This window comes from Cryptomeria japonica, chromosome 3 (genome assembly GCF_030272615.1).
Source record: "Cryptomeria japonica chromosome 3, Sugi_1.0, whole genome shotgun sequence".
In the NCBI taxonomy this organism is placed as follows: domain Eukaryota; kingdom Viridiplantae; phylum Streptophyta; class Pinopsida; order Cupressales; family Cupressaceae; genus Cryptomeria; species Cryptomeria japonica.
In genome coordinates this window covers 248,005,741-248,023,274 of record NC_081407.1, presented here as the reverse complement: position 1 = coordinate 248,023,274, position 17,534 = coordinate 248,005,741, and positions in this window count along the sequence as shown.

Below are 17,534 nucleotides of genomic sequence, written 5' to 3'. Positions count from 1 at the left end.
TGAAAGTGAGGAGGTCCAAATCCTCTCGAGCTAGAAGCAGAAAATGAAAAATCCAAAAAATGAGGATGTGGGAACCAAGAATCGATCGCCTCTCATGACTGGTTCTAAGGATAAGGGTTTGGTTGGGGAGGACACGACCATGAAAAAAGCTCAGAGATCTGATGTCAGGGAGGTGGGTCTTGAGGTGAATTTAGAGCCCGCTGGAGACAAGGCCTAGGAAGGCCATCATTTGGATATTGACCTTTACATCAAAAATAGCATAGATAGCTTCAACAAGGTGTTCCTTTGGTTGCAAAAGGAAATTATTGGAATAAAAACCAAGCAAGCCCAGGAAGCCAGAAAAATTGAGACTTTAGAAGCTATTGGCTCAGGTAAATTTGACTCCCTTCCTCAATGTCTTAGTGGGCTTAGCAAAGCTATTCGTAATGCTAAGGAGATCATTAATGCTCATCGGAATAACTTCCAAATCTTGGAGAACAGAGCAGGGGCTATTGCAAAAAGATTGAAGGAGTTGAGAACACACTCAATAAGATTAGTGAGCAAAGTCATAAGATCCTTAAGGTCACCTCTGCTAGTATGAAGGCTCTTATCAGTAAGCTTGAGAATGACCATGGGGATAAGGCCTCTGCAGGCATCATTGATATGAAGGAAGATACCCCTGATGATAAGGAGACAGGGCTTGGTAGAAGAACTCGAGCGAGCACCAGAAATATGCAAAGCCAAAGCAAGGAAAATGATGATATCAAGCAGGCGGCTGATAATATAGAACAACTAGAGTTGGAAGCCGCTGAGATTCTTCAGAACTTAACCTAACTTGGGCTCTTTCTATATCGGTCCTGTTTGTTGTTAGTTGTCTCTAGTTTGCTAGCTTTTTTGCTCATCAATTGTCCTTTTCTTGGTTGTTGTCTTTTGCATTTTGTTGCGCTTTAATGTATATCTTATGATTTTTTGGTTGTAATGGGTTTCAAAGGCCCATCAAAACCTGTTTTCCCTTATTAAAAAAAAACAAAAAACATATGCACCTAAAATTGATAGTGGCATGATATCCCCACAAGTGAATCCACTTCACATTTCCAATGCACATACAAGGTGTATGACTACATGACATCCAATTTTGTAGCAATGTTTAAGAGTTTGGCCCACTTAGAATAATAAGTATTGTACCACTAAATCATGCAAGAATGTAGAGTCCAAAATCTACTCCTAAATTATTGAGTACAAAGAGATATTTAAAGAGGAAATATAGAGCCCAAAATATACTAGTGCCCAAAATATACTAGTGCCTACTCCAAAGGGAAATAAAGTCACAACTCATAGGGAGGATGAGTAAATGCCTCCAAATCAGCAAGACAACAAATATCGTGCATGCATAAACCCAAAGGAGTAACAAAACTTGCAAATAAACATACTTAGTTATCCTTAGGAAATCAACAAACCCCACATGTAATAAAGAGAAGACCATTATAAAAGAGTTTGTAACATGAAATATAACACTACAACATAAGATCTAATCCTATATTACACCCAGCCAATAAATGTGACAAGCGAGAAGGTTCAACAATTGGGTTCAAAAGTAATATTATAGTGTGCCACAGAGATATAAACTTATAAATAAAGAAATATAGTAGACTACATATGCCTTCCTTAATTTATAAATGTGCTTTATCACATAAAGTTGTACATTCATCACTTTACACTCAAGAATCACTCAAGACACAATGTAGGTGGGCAGAGGGTTAATGACCAACCCTTATAATGTTCATTTTATATCATTTTATTTCTATAGCTTTGCTTATCTCTTCAAGGTTTGAAAGAGTTGCACACCAACCAATGCATTGAATGCACTACATGTCCTCTAGTAATCAAATACTCTATGTATTTGGTGATAAGTGTCTTGGGGTTACTAGAACACCCCTTTCATGTTCAAAGACTATCTTGGTACCTATTTCTAGTCCTATTGAAGCTAGGATTTTATTTATGACATTGAGTCACTTATATACATTTCAATTTCTTCACATGGATTTGCATGTGAATTTGGGTCATTGATGGGCTCAATAATTTTTTCATAGGATTTGGGAAACTATATAGAACTCCATGTCACATTTTTATAAATAAACATTAATGGCACTTTTGAAAGTGTAGGGGAGATAGGTATAATAGTGAAATTTCAAACTATGAAGGTTCAAAGTTTCTCGTATGCTTGAATATTGCTTGGGAGAATTTTTTTTTTTACCTAAGATTGGGGATTCAATATTTCGATGCCCAACAGAAGAAAGAAGGATAAGAAATTTAAGAGTTAGGGTCTTAGGATGTCGCATGACAATTTTGCACTTGGGGGATGTGGGCATGATGAATCTTAGAGGTTTGAAAGAGAGATGTACATATGAGGAGGAGAAAAAACTTGGGAAATTAACATACTTGCTATCATTATGAAAGTAGGAAGGTTGTATGAGGAGCTCCAACATTCCAAAATAGAAAAGCATGAAGAGGAATGAGGATTGGAGAAAGAGGACACTTGTTGTATTTCTAGATGTAGCACATTGAAGGAAACATGAATATTGGAGGATTGATAGGAGTGCATTAGTAAAATGTTGAGAGTTGGGTTTTGACATCAAATACTCAATACACTTTGGGGAGAATAGGTGAGGAAATATTGAATGCCTATAATAGGAGGGAAATGGTTAGTGATTAGGGATAAGGAATACTCGATTCCAAAGGGAAATTCAAATTGGGGATAGAAAGAAATTGGCACCAGTAGTGTGAAGAAAAGGGAAGAGGAAAGGGGAACCCTTTAGAGATTATGGGTGCATGATGAGAGTGTCCAAAAGCATGAGGTTGAGCAGAAATAAAAGCTCCAATCTTGAAAGAGGAGGCGGGTGGGAAATGAGATTTCAGAGAACTTCATGAAAATGCACTTGGATAAAAAGAAGTCTAAAAATTAAAAATAAACCTAGGACTAAGAAGAAGATAGGAGCACAAGGAAGCAAAGAGTGGAGGGAAGATGTGTTGGAGAGAGGAAATACAAAACCATGCCAAATGCCAAAAATACACACAAATGGCCTCATATTTAGGATTTTTTTAATTTCTTACAACTTGTACACATGACTATAAAATAAGATGATATTGAACATGATTTTAACCAAGGGGTCGCCATTGAGGACTTGTCAATTTGTAATCAATGATGGCTAGGCTTGACAAAAGCAATAAAGAAACATGGGATTTGAATGAATTTGCACATGCTAGGTTGAGTCCCAATAAGTTAAATTATAGGATATCGTGTCATATTCATAGTGACTTCTAGTGGTCTTACTATTTGGCGTCTTCTCATGTTTTGAGGGTGAAACAAGTGAAGGAGTGATGTATGTTATTTACCTAGGGATATAATATTATAATTTATATAGTTTGACGGAGCTACTAACATACGACACAAATCCCTTAAGTTAGTTACGTAGATAAGTTAATCATAATAGACAATGAATAGGCCTTCGTAGTTTTAGTGGTTTATCCCTCCGTTATGTTATTAGGAGGAGTTCTATATAAAAGAGGTAAGTACCATTGTAAGGATAGTTCAAGAATATGTTATTTATTTAGGATCTCTTAAAGATATATCATAAAATGACTTCCTCCATAATGAATATTGTACATGATGGTGTCCTACTTCAAGAGTTTATTCCATTTCTACATATATTAACTAATATGATACATATTGCTTTTGATTACTTTTATATGAAACACTACTAAGATGCCTATTAGTTTTGATAACCAAAAGTTATCCCTCTGCAAACATGATTTGTAAGCCATCCCCATTAAACTGATATTCCAATTTTCCAGCTTTGATTGAGTCAAATAACATGATCGTCAATACGCTCATTGCTCTTTTGAGTACATCTAATAAGATCATTAATGTCACCTATCAAAGTGTCAAAGAACTTGATGAAACCTGGAAGCAATGAATAAAGCCATTGAATAGACTAATTCTTAGGATCAAGATGTAGTTTTAATCCCTGGAACAGTAAATTTAGTTCGTAAAATGCACAGAAATAGACCAGTCTAACCCTCATGAAATTATCACTAAGAGTTCGTGAAGATCGATCCTCTGCCATAATTTTGAAAAACACTTTCAATCGGTAGAAGCAGAGGACATCCGCATAGAGGGCAGGTATCAATCCATTTATCCAAACAGTTTCTGTGAAAAATGTGGCAGCAATTGCACAGCTCTCGGATTTCGTCATCTTCGTCAAAAGATCTCAAGCAGATCGCGCACACAAAACCCTCAGAAATCTCAATCAACTTCTCTGCAAAATTTCGGAATTTTATGACAGGCAACCTATTTTTAATCATCTCACCTGAAGAAGAAGATGCAGAAATGACAGAGGAAATTTCTGGTAATTCTTGCCAGAAATAGATCTCTTCTTGTGGTGCCTCGCTGAGGCCAAGAGCAGAGAGAAAGCAACAAAATCCAGTCTTTAATTATAAACGCCATGGGTGATGCCAAGTAGAGCAGAAGCCTGGGTATAGCGATATTACGGCAATTTACAGGAAATCCCATTGCGGAGGAATCTTCCAGAAAATAGACCACTTCAATTGTGCACAGAAATGTATGATAAAATGTGAGATGATCTGCGTTTTCTTATAGACAAAGATTAAAAAAAGCAGGTGGTATTGTTCCTCAAACATTGTAATAGTTACAAGTGCGGTTGCTGTTGTACCAAAAGATCGATATGTTAATGCCTGTTATAACCACTAGACTTATAGAATCCACAGGAGGCGGTTAATCTGATACCGTTTGTTGGCAACAACAAGAAGGAAAACTGAGAGGGGGGTGAATCAATTTTCACCGGATTATATCAATTAAGCATAATCTCAAATTTGATCAATTGTAGCAAAAAGAAAGATGACAACAACAACATCACACGCATAACACCAATATTTTTGACGTGGAAAACCCGGTCAATGGAAAAACCACGGTGGGAACCTACCCACAATGAGATGATACTCTGTAGTAGTATGTGCAAGTATTACAATGGGGAATGCACATGCATTCAGGCACACTGCCTAAAGCTCACTGCTCAAATTAAAATGACTAAGAAGGCTTCAACCCTCAAGGAAGGTTCACTACCTTACAAAAAGATTTGGACTACAATCTGGAAAGAATGAACTACAAAAATAACATCTCCCAATGCTTGATGACAGTTTTGGTTATGCTCAAATGTCCGCCCTTCACCAATCTCTGCTCAACACACCACATCGAAAGATGAATTCACTTGTTAGCACATACACCACTCTTTGATAATGCAGACTCAACATTGACAACATCAAATAACATAAATATTACACCCATTTATATAGATCATCAACCTTGATTACAAGGTCAGCCAAACCCATAACACCTAATTACAAAATTACATCACACGATACATAAATCAACCACTAGACCAATACAATGCCATAGACGACATAGCATGGACCTAAATCAATTTCTCAAACACACACCATGACAAAAAATCTCACCAAGATCAATCTCAACAATGTTACACCACCAAAATATCACATAACGCGAAAAATATCACAGGACCATTAAGATCATCAAGAATGCACACAATAATCAATGCAAACCACCAAAACAAATAGGACATGATTAGGAAACACAAACAAGTATGTTAGAACCATCCACAATAGTTGTCATTGCACCAAAAGATCGACTTGTTAATGCTCGATACAACCACTATACTTATAAAACCCAAAGGAGGTAGTTAATGTTAAGATTAATGACAGTCCCAAAGATACTGAGAGGGGAGGGGGTGGGGCGTGGGGTGAATCAATATCTAACCGGTGTTCAGAATATTTGACCTTATTAAATATTTTGCATTCCAAAACAGTGTACTGGTAAATAAGAATTAATGTAGTAAACAGGAACAATAAAGACAACATAGAAAACACACCATAACACAAGATGTTTAACGAGGAAACTCGGTGTGGGGAAAACCTCGGTGGGATTTGTGACCCACAATATTCACTCACTGGCCAATGAATAAATATTACTTACAATGAGGGGCCTGCACATGCAGGAAGGCCAACTGCCTAGAGCTCACTGCTCAATCTACAAAATAGAAGTCTCACTGACTTACAAAATGGATTATGAAAATCCAATACAATGTACTGCTTCAAATCAGCATCAATTATGCCAGGTTCAGTACCGGTTTAAGCTCATACTATAACCATAAACCTTATACAAAATCTGTCCTTATTATTTGCTCATTCTTATCTCCTATATCATCCACTATCTCTATCATATCAAAATGATTTACCAGATCTCATACTATATGAGTCTATTACAATATGCCATGTCGACTTTACAAAAAGATATTTACAATTAAATACAATAAACAAAAGTTTATTCATGTCGGCTGGATTGCCGGTATGTATTGTTGTCGTTGTCGGTGAAGAGTCTATCGGTGCCGGTGCCTGTCGGTGGTTTACCAGATGAATGCCACAAGGTTGCATGTAGGTTGCCGATAGGTTGCCATCAATGACAACACCATCATTTCTCACTAGAGTGTAGAATGCCAACAATCTCCCCCTTTGGCATTGATGGCAACACTCATGAGAAAAATCCAAAAACTGTTTCCAAAAATTGAAGTCCAAAAAGTTACCAAAAATGTGTGCTCCCCCTGAGCAGATGATCTCCTCTGATTAGCCATTTTTCTCTGTCCACTACTCCCCCTTTGACATCAATGACAAAGGTTGTCAAAAATTGTCAAACGACTGCAAAATTTCACCTTAAGGTTTGTAACCGGTTGGTTACAATCTGAAATATATCAGCCAAAACCAAGTTTAAACTTTGCATGAATCTGTTGCTATATTTCATGGTTGCCTCAGTTCTTTGGATTGTACCAGTGAGATGATGCATATGCTCCTCCGGTGATCTTTCCCCTTGAATTAATGTCTTAGATATCTCATTCCTCAGAGAGATAAGGTTATCTAGTTTAGGACTAATTTTATACTTCAGCTCTCTGAAATTTGCCTTTATCCTTGCTTTTTCTTTCTCCAATTTCTCCAACTTTTCCTCAAATCCTACTATCTCTTGCTCTATAAATGATATAGGTTCGGATCAACCAATGATGTTATCAGCTATATCATCAATTTCCTTTTGTACTCTACTTATCTCTTTATCAATGTCCTGGGTCAACAGATGTGGCTTGCATGTTTCTCTATACAATTCCTTATACTCCAAATTTGTTGTATTCAGTGCTGGTAAAAGTGTGTTAATGTGTTCCGTGCACTTCTTTATTGTTTCCTCAAAGAATTTTTATTTTTATTTTTCTATCTTCTCTTTGAATGTTTCCTCATTTATTTGATCAACTGTTATTACATTTCCAGTAATGAATTTAGACAATGTGTCTAATTGTCCTAAAGAATCCTTTACATTATCTATATTGCATTTTGGTGCAATCATCTTAAGAATAGGTATAGTATCATCAATTTCCTTGTAGGCCAAAGCATTACAATTAGTTATCTTTTTGATTGAGTCCAGAAGTACTTCAGTCACATTTGTAGGTCTAAATTCACTTAGTGAAGTACTTGATGTCTAACCACCTGCTTTTACTATCTCAGTATTTGCAGTATTAATAACCAATTTGCTTGTATATACCTTTGGTGGATTAGTCTGAGTTTGAGTTTCCACCTATAGTGGTTTGGGTTTCTTAGTGATTACTGATTTTGCTATCTCAACATGTATCTGCGCTTCTGTCAGTTTCTCTATTGGTTTCTCAGTGTTATCAATTATCAGTATCTCTGTACATTATCAACTTCTGGTATCTCTGTCTCTGTCGGTTTCACTGTTGCAGCATCTACACTACCAGTATTTATTCCACTGTCCAAAGGTTGCTCTATATGCACTGTTTTCTCTGTTTTCTCTGCTTTCTCTGTTTGTATTCCAACATCAATATTTTCTGTCGGTTGCTCTGTTTTCATGAAATTCTGGTATTTCATGAGAACACGTCTTTCTTTGTTTGTATTCCAACATCAATATTATCATTACCTTTAGGTTATATGAGACAATGACCCTTTGAAAATATGAATCATGTAGTTGTTTATGAATTGATCACTTCGTTATGATAAATGAGTCAACCATCTCATCATTCATATATAAAACCTTAGGCCCCATCCTATAGTGGCTTCTAGTTGGATTAAAATTGGTAGAATGTTACTAAGGTTTCTTACACTATCACATTAACGTGGTAGTTAGAAAATCAAGTAGGGAAGATACACAAGAGAGAGAATAATTTTTTCAGAAATGAAATTATGAGGATTTCCACTCCATGGGAAAGCAACCTTCTAACACATAACTCCATATTTTGAATTCTTAGTTGAATTTCAAGTCAAGTCGATTGAATGGTATAGATCCAAAGGTGATCAGATTAGGACTACCTTCATTGACTCATTTTTTTTGATTTAAGGGTAACTTTTAGGTTTTAAAGGGACCTATAACTCTTTTTACAAAATGATGCTAAAAAAAAGACACAACCAACCAATAACCAAACTACAAAAACTGAAAAATAGATTTAACCAAAAAAAAGAAGAAGCCCTATTGCATCTTTTTCATTTAAGTATCTACCACTTCTATTTTTTGCTAGTAAATGCTCTTATGAAGGTTTTTCGATCCCAGTAACTCCTTTTCTCCTCAAAATTTTTCTTCTTGTTGCCTCTGATCTCAGAACTCAGCCCTTTTTGTTCAGTATGTAGTACTTATGTACCCTTGTCCTTAATTATTTTATCCTCATTATTTTTGTTAGGAAGGGTGCACGAGCTTCCTTTAGTTCCTTAAGTTTTTATGCCCTCCACATTGTTTTGAATAGTACAATGGTTGATTTTCACTACACGTTCCAACTTGTTAGCCTTAATGCCCTCCACATTCCAAGAATCATTGTGAGAATTATAAAGCTCAAGACATTCTCCATACAAAATGGCATGCACTAAGATATTATAAAACAATATCAAATAAAATTTATAGAAGGGACCAATACTATCAATCAAATATTATGAGTTGTAGTTGATATTCTTGCTAACTTTGAAGCCAAGCCAACATTGCATTTGATAGGAAGATTAGTAATAGAAGCATCAATAATATTCCCATACAATTATCACTTTCCAATCTCCTTAGAGAGTGTGATAACCCAAGGAATGATGAAACAATACCTAAATTTGAGGCACCTAGTTAGTGACAATGAAGTCACATCCTTGTATTTGACTCACGTATGAACCTAATAGCTTTCCTCTCCTAGTTTTACTTCCTTTTATCTCACATTGTAAATGGGAAAACTATTTTTGAAATTTCTTGGACCGTGGGAAATATTTTTTTTAAAAATGCCTCTATGCATTGAAAACGGTGACTACCATTAACAAAGTTGTTGTCTATCATTTCATCTTTCTATGCAATCTATTTTATATGATGAATGCACTTATGTATGATACTTTATGTATTATAATATCTTAGCATGTCATTTTGCATGGAGAATAGCTTGAGCTTTATGATTCTCACAATGATGCTTGAAATATGGGATAGTCCTTATTGAGTTGGTTAGTATCCTTAATGCCTTGTTAACCTTGTCAATAGATTTTGTTGCATAAAAGAACTTGTCCAAACATTTATGATATAATTTTTCCATGTCATAGGAGAAATGCTTAAATGTCTTAATTTTAGTATTACTTAAATCGATATTTTTTTCTGGTGAAATTTTCATACTTGTTGGTAATTGTCGAGTTGTATTTATTTTTGGTGGAGGTGAGACTATTTTATAAAGCTATTTTCAATTTCTCACAAGTGGGACACACTATTATGTGTTAATGCATGCTATCTTAGAAAAATGCAAATATAAAACCATTGTGTAATGTAAAATCCTAGAAATAAAATTGTGATGTGTAGAATTGAAAAGGTTTACCAAAATATTTAAAATAAGTCAAATTGTACTAAAATGAGTTAACCTAGGCTAATAATTAATAAACCTATATAGATTAAATATAATTAATAAATTATTAAATTGATATTTATACTTTAAAATTTAATTAGATAAACATTAATAATGAACTCTATAATAAAAAATAAAGACCTAATAAGAAAGATTCCAAAATTTGTTTGAAGCATGTGTATATTTATTGATAACCTATCACACATATTCCATGAGTTGCCACTTTGGGTCTTTGTTAGACACCAAAATCATCTCTTTTAATAAAAAGAGCTTTTTTTTAAAATATGCATTTGTTATTTAAATGGATTTAAATATCACACTTTAAGATTTCACTCGTCTAGGTGGCTCATTTGAAATTACACTAACTTCTCCAATAAGACACACCTACGTAAGTCGGACTCTAAAAGATCAAATGAACCACCTAAACAAATCAAAGCTTAGAGTATGTTGTTTAAGCCAAATTGTTTAAATGTATATATAACAATACTTTATTGCACACTTGATATTATAGAAGAACTTTTTTTAGGGCATAGTTTGCTATCTTTCTTCTTTACAAATAGCATAAAAAAATGATCCAATCAACCAACATGATACCAAATAGCATAAATGATTGGTCCAAACAACCAACACTCTCAAATTCCAATTTTACAATTGTTAATCAACATTTTGTTTCAATCCATGGAAGAAGTAAATCAAATTCGTAAAATGCACATAAACAAAAAACTCTAATCATAATTTTGATAAACATTCATATGCAGCAACATTTGGGTTAGATTGGACTCATGGGTGAATTTGATGAATTTAAATGGACTTAAATATCACACTTTAAGATTAAAATTGCTTAGGTGACTCATTTGAAATTATACTAATGTCTTCAATCTAGAACCCATCTATAAGTCTGTCTCTCTTAGTTCAAATGAACCATCTAAAAAAATAAAACCTTAAGAGTATGTTGTTTAAGACAAGTTTTCTTCAAACTTATACAACAATACTTTATTGCACACTTGAGATTATAGAAGAACTTTTTACCAACATGATATTAAATAGCATAAAATGACTGGTCCAATCAACCAATACTCTTTATTTCAACTTTTACAACTGAGAATCAACATTTTATTTCAATCCATGGAAGAAGTAAATGAAATCATAAAATGCACAGAAACAAAACAATCTAAACATTATTTGAAAATTATTCATCGACATAAACATTTGAGATAGATTAGATCCCATACACGTGTGATTTAGATACATACTTAACCAGAATATTATAATCCACTATATAAATACAAATATTCAATCGGTGGAAGTAGATGACATCTGCAGAAAGGGTAGGTATCCTGATGGCTATCAATCCATTTATCCAAATAATTTCAATAAAATATGTCATATGTGGAAGCAATTGTAAAGAAAGGGACCAAGATACTCATGAAAGCCATTGATCAACATCATATCCAATAACTTGAAATATTCAGATCACCAACACATCTTCCAGAGCACCAAAGATTCCGGGAACATATATTCTGGATCACCAACACCAAGAACAATAAAGACATCAATGCCAACCAATATGTTGACATCAATGACAACCTCTTAACAACACCATCTCATCTGCAACAATCACATTTGCAACACACATGGGAGTTCTTCAAGGCTACATAACACTTCATTGGTCTTAGCCTTCTCCAGGTATTGGAAGAGGCTTCTCAAAATAAGTCATAGGGACAAGTTATCAACCATTAAAATAAGAGTCTTCATCTTGGTCACATTTCTCAATGGTGAAAAAAATTTATTTCCCACTTTAAGCCAACTTATGATCACAAATGAATTTAAGCATTTCCAATTGAAATTTACTTTTTCTTAACACAGGTTCTAGCTAGATTCATTCTAACTAAACTAGACCATCACAAATTTTTCAATTAGAAGTGTTCAATAAATACATATGTAGCATCACTTTCAGGAGACCAATTTATAAAAAGCTAATTTTATTTGAGACACTTGATGTTCTCACATGAATAAGATTTTTCATTTTTTCTGTAGATATAGAAGTGTAGTTTGTTTTTTTAGATATTTTATTTAGTGCTTATATTTTTAATTATTAAAAGTAGGCCATTCACACCAAAATATAAAGTTGATTACATTTTTAAAATTATTTAATTTTATTAAAAATATACATGATACTCTACATGAGAGATTTAATGTTGAGACAATATATTTCTTTTTGTTTTAGATAAATAGTTAAGACAAAAATCTATGTATGATCAAAACAATAACATTCTCAATATACACACAAATTTTGAGATTTAATACAAAAAATGAAGGAAAAAGATGGAATTTATTATATAAAAAACATGACATCCCACTTAAAATTAGTTTTTTAACATTTTATTAGCAACTAAATTTTAGCATCAAGTTCACAAAAATACATTCAAATAATATATAAAGACGTAAACATAAAATATACTAAAGATATCTACATTTCATTTATTTATATCATTTCAAAATTCAAAACATATATGCTACATTTTAGTTATTCATGTTAAAAAGTTAGATGAGGGTTGCCCATTTCATTTCTAAAAATAGAACACAAATTTGAACTTTCAACCTTAATACTTTTTACAAGATAATGGCCAAGGCCATGAGTGATGATTTCCATCTACCATCTTCTTCCTTCCATTATGTGTCCAAGATGATGAATTTTATTAAAAGATGGCACATTCTTGATAATATCATTTGCATTTAGGAAGGCATAGACAGGGTTGAAACTTCTTGATAATACATCATATTCCTCACTTCTTGGATTTTAAGAAAATTTAAAATAACATTAAGTGATTGTGTATTTTTTCTATTATTAAATCTCTAAGATTTAGACATTTCTTTTTAATTAGTTCTCAAATCCTTTCGTAGATGCTTTAGTCTACATTTTCATTAATATATATTTTTTCAATGGTTTAGGGCTTTTGAGATCCATAGAATGGTGTTTCTCGCTTTCTTTGTCTCTAAATGCTTGTTATTAAGGCTTTTGGCTACATCATAAGGGTTGGTGAAGGCCATATTCGTTCCCCCGATGACTTTAGATACTATCAACGACCATTTTTATAGGAAGTAAAATATCTAGAATGAAGTGTTAAAAAATATTTTTAGTTATTTTATTATTTCATATATTCTAATATATATAAAATAATCAATTCATTTTAAACATAAATAAGAACTAGTAATACAAGATCTATGTTAAGTAAACTAAACATGAGAGATAGGTATTGTAAAAATAATTGAAATTGAATTATGCCACTAAACCAAGGGTTGTAGAGCAGCTAAGTTCATGTCAAAGATTGGATGAACATGGTAGCAAAGTGACAACTACTCAAATGTAATAACTGAAAGTAATTTAAGCTCTAAGTATAAAAATAGTGTGAATTGACAAACCTAATTTTGAGTTGTACCCATAAGGAAATTTTATTGTTCTTTACATCAAAGTGTTGAACTTGTTTATGCAAATTTTTTTAATTTTTTTTGTATTTGTTTAGCGATGTTGAAATTATTAAAAAAAAATGCATTGAATATATTTCAGTTGCTCATCTCTATATATCAGCCATATCTAATCTAATTCATAGAAGTTGGACAAGTCATGATTAAGTATTCTCCCACAATGTTAATGGATTCCTTTCTTTATAAAAATTTGGAGCCAAGAGCCTTCTCCATCCTTGGTTCTGCTTAGTATGGGTAGAAACATAGCTTCTATATTTGCACCTTTGTAGTCCGTAGACTAGAATGAAATGTCATTTTATTTGAATTTAGATTTTCGAAAATATCAAATAAAATAGAAATTAATGGGAGATGAAATCAATTCAAATTTGGAGAAAACATGAGAGCTAGATCTATGCTAAGTTAAAATATGAGCACTAATATTAGATCTATGCTAAGTTAACTAAACATGAGAGCTAGGTATTTTAAAATAATTGAAATTGAAATAGCTAATATAATCATGAGGGCGTGTTTGGCTAAGAATATGAGATTGAAAGAGGAATATGGAAGGATAAAAGAAGACTCCTAAAATTGATCTCTAACAAATGTTAGTGTTTAGGTTCAAATGCTCATGTCTAGGTTTGGAACTAATAAATGAGTTCCAAGTACTCATGTATTGGTGGAATGTTGGTGTCTTCCACAAACAAATGTTCTAAAATTTCATGAATAATCACATCATGACTTTTGAGGAACACATGTTGCACCTTGTATGTAATGAGAGATTTTTTTATATTCCTGTAGAGATCATTATCCATAACCATAGTCATGACACCTTCTAAATTTCATAAGAGAACAATCCTTTTAAAATGGCAAACATGCAACTCATTTTGAACACATAACTCCTTTATCATGAAGAAGTGAGATATGAGAACAAAATCTAGATGTAGTTTTAACATGCAAGATGGAAAATATGTTGATCAAAGACTATAACCCTATCAAAGCATTTAAGAACTCTGTATTTTCTTAAGCGAACATATTATATCAAATACACCTTTGATTTCAGAAGGTAGGCTACTACCAAAATTATAGTTCTTGCAATGCTAAATGAGAGCTAAAATAAAGCCAAGCCTCATGCTCACACACACTAAGTGCATCAAAAAAAGGCAATTAGAAAAAGACCAACACCATAACACAACTCTTTTTAGACAATCAATATAAATATAAATGTTGACAATTCCTATTTGGATTTTTCGGGATGTCCATAGGTAGACTATTCCTTTAAAGGACCAAGTAAATGTTGACTTGATTTTTTTATTTATTCTGAGCAAATGTGTATAATATTTCTTTTACCTATCATTCATAGGTGTTTCATTCAATTTGATACAAGGCTTAATTTTGTATTCTGATCCATGCCTTACTCATGCACATAGTTCTATATATAGTTGTGTGTTCCTTATATCTAATTTTGTAATTTTGTGGTCATTGGCTTTAATATTTTATTTTTTGAAATTTTAATCATTTCTAGAATCGCGCATATGTATCCTGAGACAATGCTTTCATACCTAGATTCGTGCTTATGCCTTCTGAAACAACACTTATGTTGCGTAGATCAATGCAAATACAAAATAGAACAACGATTTTATGCATTAAAACAACACTTTTGCAGAAACAACGGATTTACACAAAACTTACGAAAAACTCAAAAAACTTTCGGGTAAAATAATAAAATCCACAGTTAACCGAAAGGGATCGAAAAATACATGAAAAGAGATGCCTTTAAATACTACCATATAGCATTAAATTTTGTGAAAGTTGTGCTTATCAATTTAATTATATTCATTTCATTAGGCATCTTCTCAAGCATTTTCTCTCATCCTCTAGCATTGTAGGAATAGTTAATTGCATCACACTTGGATTTGGTGCTTTAAATAGAGAAAAGAATCTACCTACACCTCTAAGGGGTGACCTTTTCAACCTAGTTGAACTTGTCTCATTTTGACAAAATGATAGCCTATCCAAGGTATTTCTATATATCAGTATCTCCTAAATTAGAAAAATTAGTAGAATAGACAAAGATTATTTGTTTGAGCAACGAAGTAGAGTTTTACCTTGCATAGGGTCAAATCCAAAACCATAAGACAAAATTTATGAGATTTATGATATTTCTAAGTTTCAAATTCAAAATTTATGATATTTCCATCAATTCTTCAGCTTTGAACCTCTCTATTGCCCTTTGCTTCAATGCTTTCACATTCTTGTTTCTTTTTCTATTAAGGATTGTGAGATTTGTTTATGATATCTTTTTCTCATACTCTATCCACCCTTGGCTGTTACATTAGTATTTTACTTTCAACTTTTATATATGACTGATATTTTGGATTTTTATTTTAAAAAAAAAATTTATATATATAAAAGTGTTCTTTTTAGCTTTGTTTTCATATCTTTTATTCATGTTACAAAACTATTGAGATCACAATCTTTCATTGTAATAATAAACTCTAACATGGTCGAAACAAATAAAAATGAAATCTATTTTGATGCTCATAATAAGAACACTGAAGACTATAATTATATTGATATCCATATAAACAATCAAGACCTTAAAAATGAATCATTTAGTCTGACTAATAGAGAGAATCCACAATTGTGTTTCATAATATGAATTCTAACAAATCTTATGGACTAATAAGAAATTTAAAAAAAAATCAATTTATTTCGTATCTCAAAATTAGTTCTTAAAAAACATCTAATTATATATTTATTTGTTGTGATTTGTGATTAATCGTAATAAACCAACATAACACAATTAAAATAAAATAATATAATAATCCTCACATTTGTACAATACAATTTACGAAACTATAAATATCTATGTGAACTCATTAAACAGTTAAAACTTTGTACCACAATTAGAAGGCTATCAATTTGCATTACTACTTTGTAACACAATTTAAAAAATTGTTAGATTTATTTGTCACAATTAACAATGATTCTTTTCCTCAGATGATCCGTTTCCTATGTTTGTTTTATCCTCCAATAATATATCTCACAACAATGACAAAGGCCATGAATTTGAAATACAATAACATTGGTTTTTTAAGGTGCCACCTTAATTCTAACCGACGAATGTACATTTTGAAAACTCTTTGATAGGGAGTATCCTAGCCTTGCTATAACCTATCATTGTTGCAAATGAGAATGCAGATGATATCGAAATGGGAGACAAAATATGCAAATCACAATGGATTTTTATTTGATTTTTAGTGGTTTGATCCTCTTAATCTACCTTTTCAATACCATTTTACAATAAAAAATCTACTGGAAAATAATTGTGTTATGCGAATTTGTGTTTTTATGTAATTGTGTTCTTTAAATGGAGTGTAGCCATTTCCTTTGAAATGAGGATAACATTTTCTTATAAAATTTTATGATAAATATAATTTTTTTATATCGAAAAATGTTATAAATTATCTATATAAATGTTATGGAAATTATACTCTTAACGGTTTATTATAATGGTCACATCTTGCTAGAGTAATGATCTACTACTTATGTCAAATACTCTTAGAAGTCAAATGAAATTAAGCTCAATAGGGTTCATAAGCTCATTAAGGGATTTTCTTGTTATTATTGAATGATCCTTAGTAGGTCCAAATGCTCCCCAATTAGTGCAACTATTAATTTATGAGAATTAATCTTCTAGTGTTATCTTTTTGTTGGACTTAAAATAAAAAAGTCTATGAGCAAGTATCACTAAATATTCTTGTTTAGGTAGATCTTGCAAGTCTCCTTGTTCCTTATCTGAGTTTGTAGGTAGAATAAATTATGTAGGAGCTACAACATTTTATTTACTATCATCCCCCAAAATATTTCTAGTTAGCTCCACAAGAAGGTTTGTGTTGAGGTCTAGATTTCACCTCTAAATTTTATGAATATGTGGAGATTCACGCAAGTATTTTCTATTCTATATAGATGACTGCTTATGTTAATTCACCTAGCCTATATTAAACATATAGGTCCTTCATAATGGGATATTGGCAAAAGTTCCTTTAGAGGCTATTAATTGATCACTCCATCATAAGGGAGCTATCCATCTCATCACTC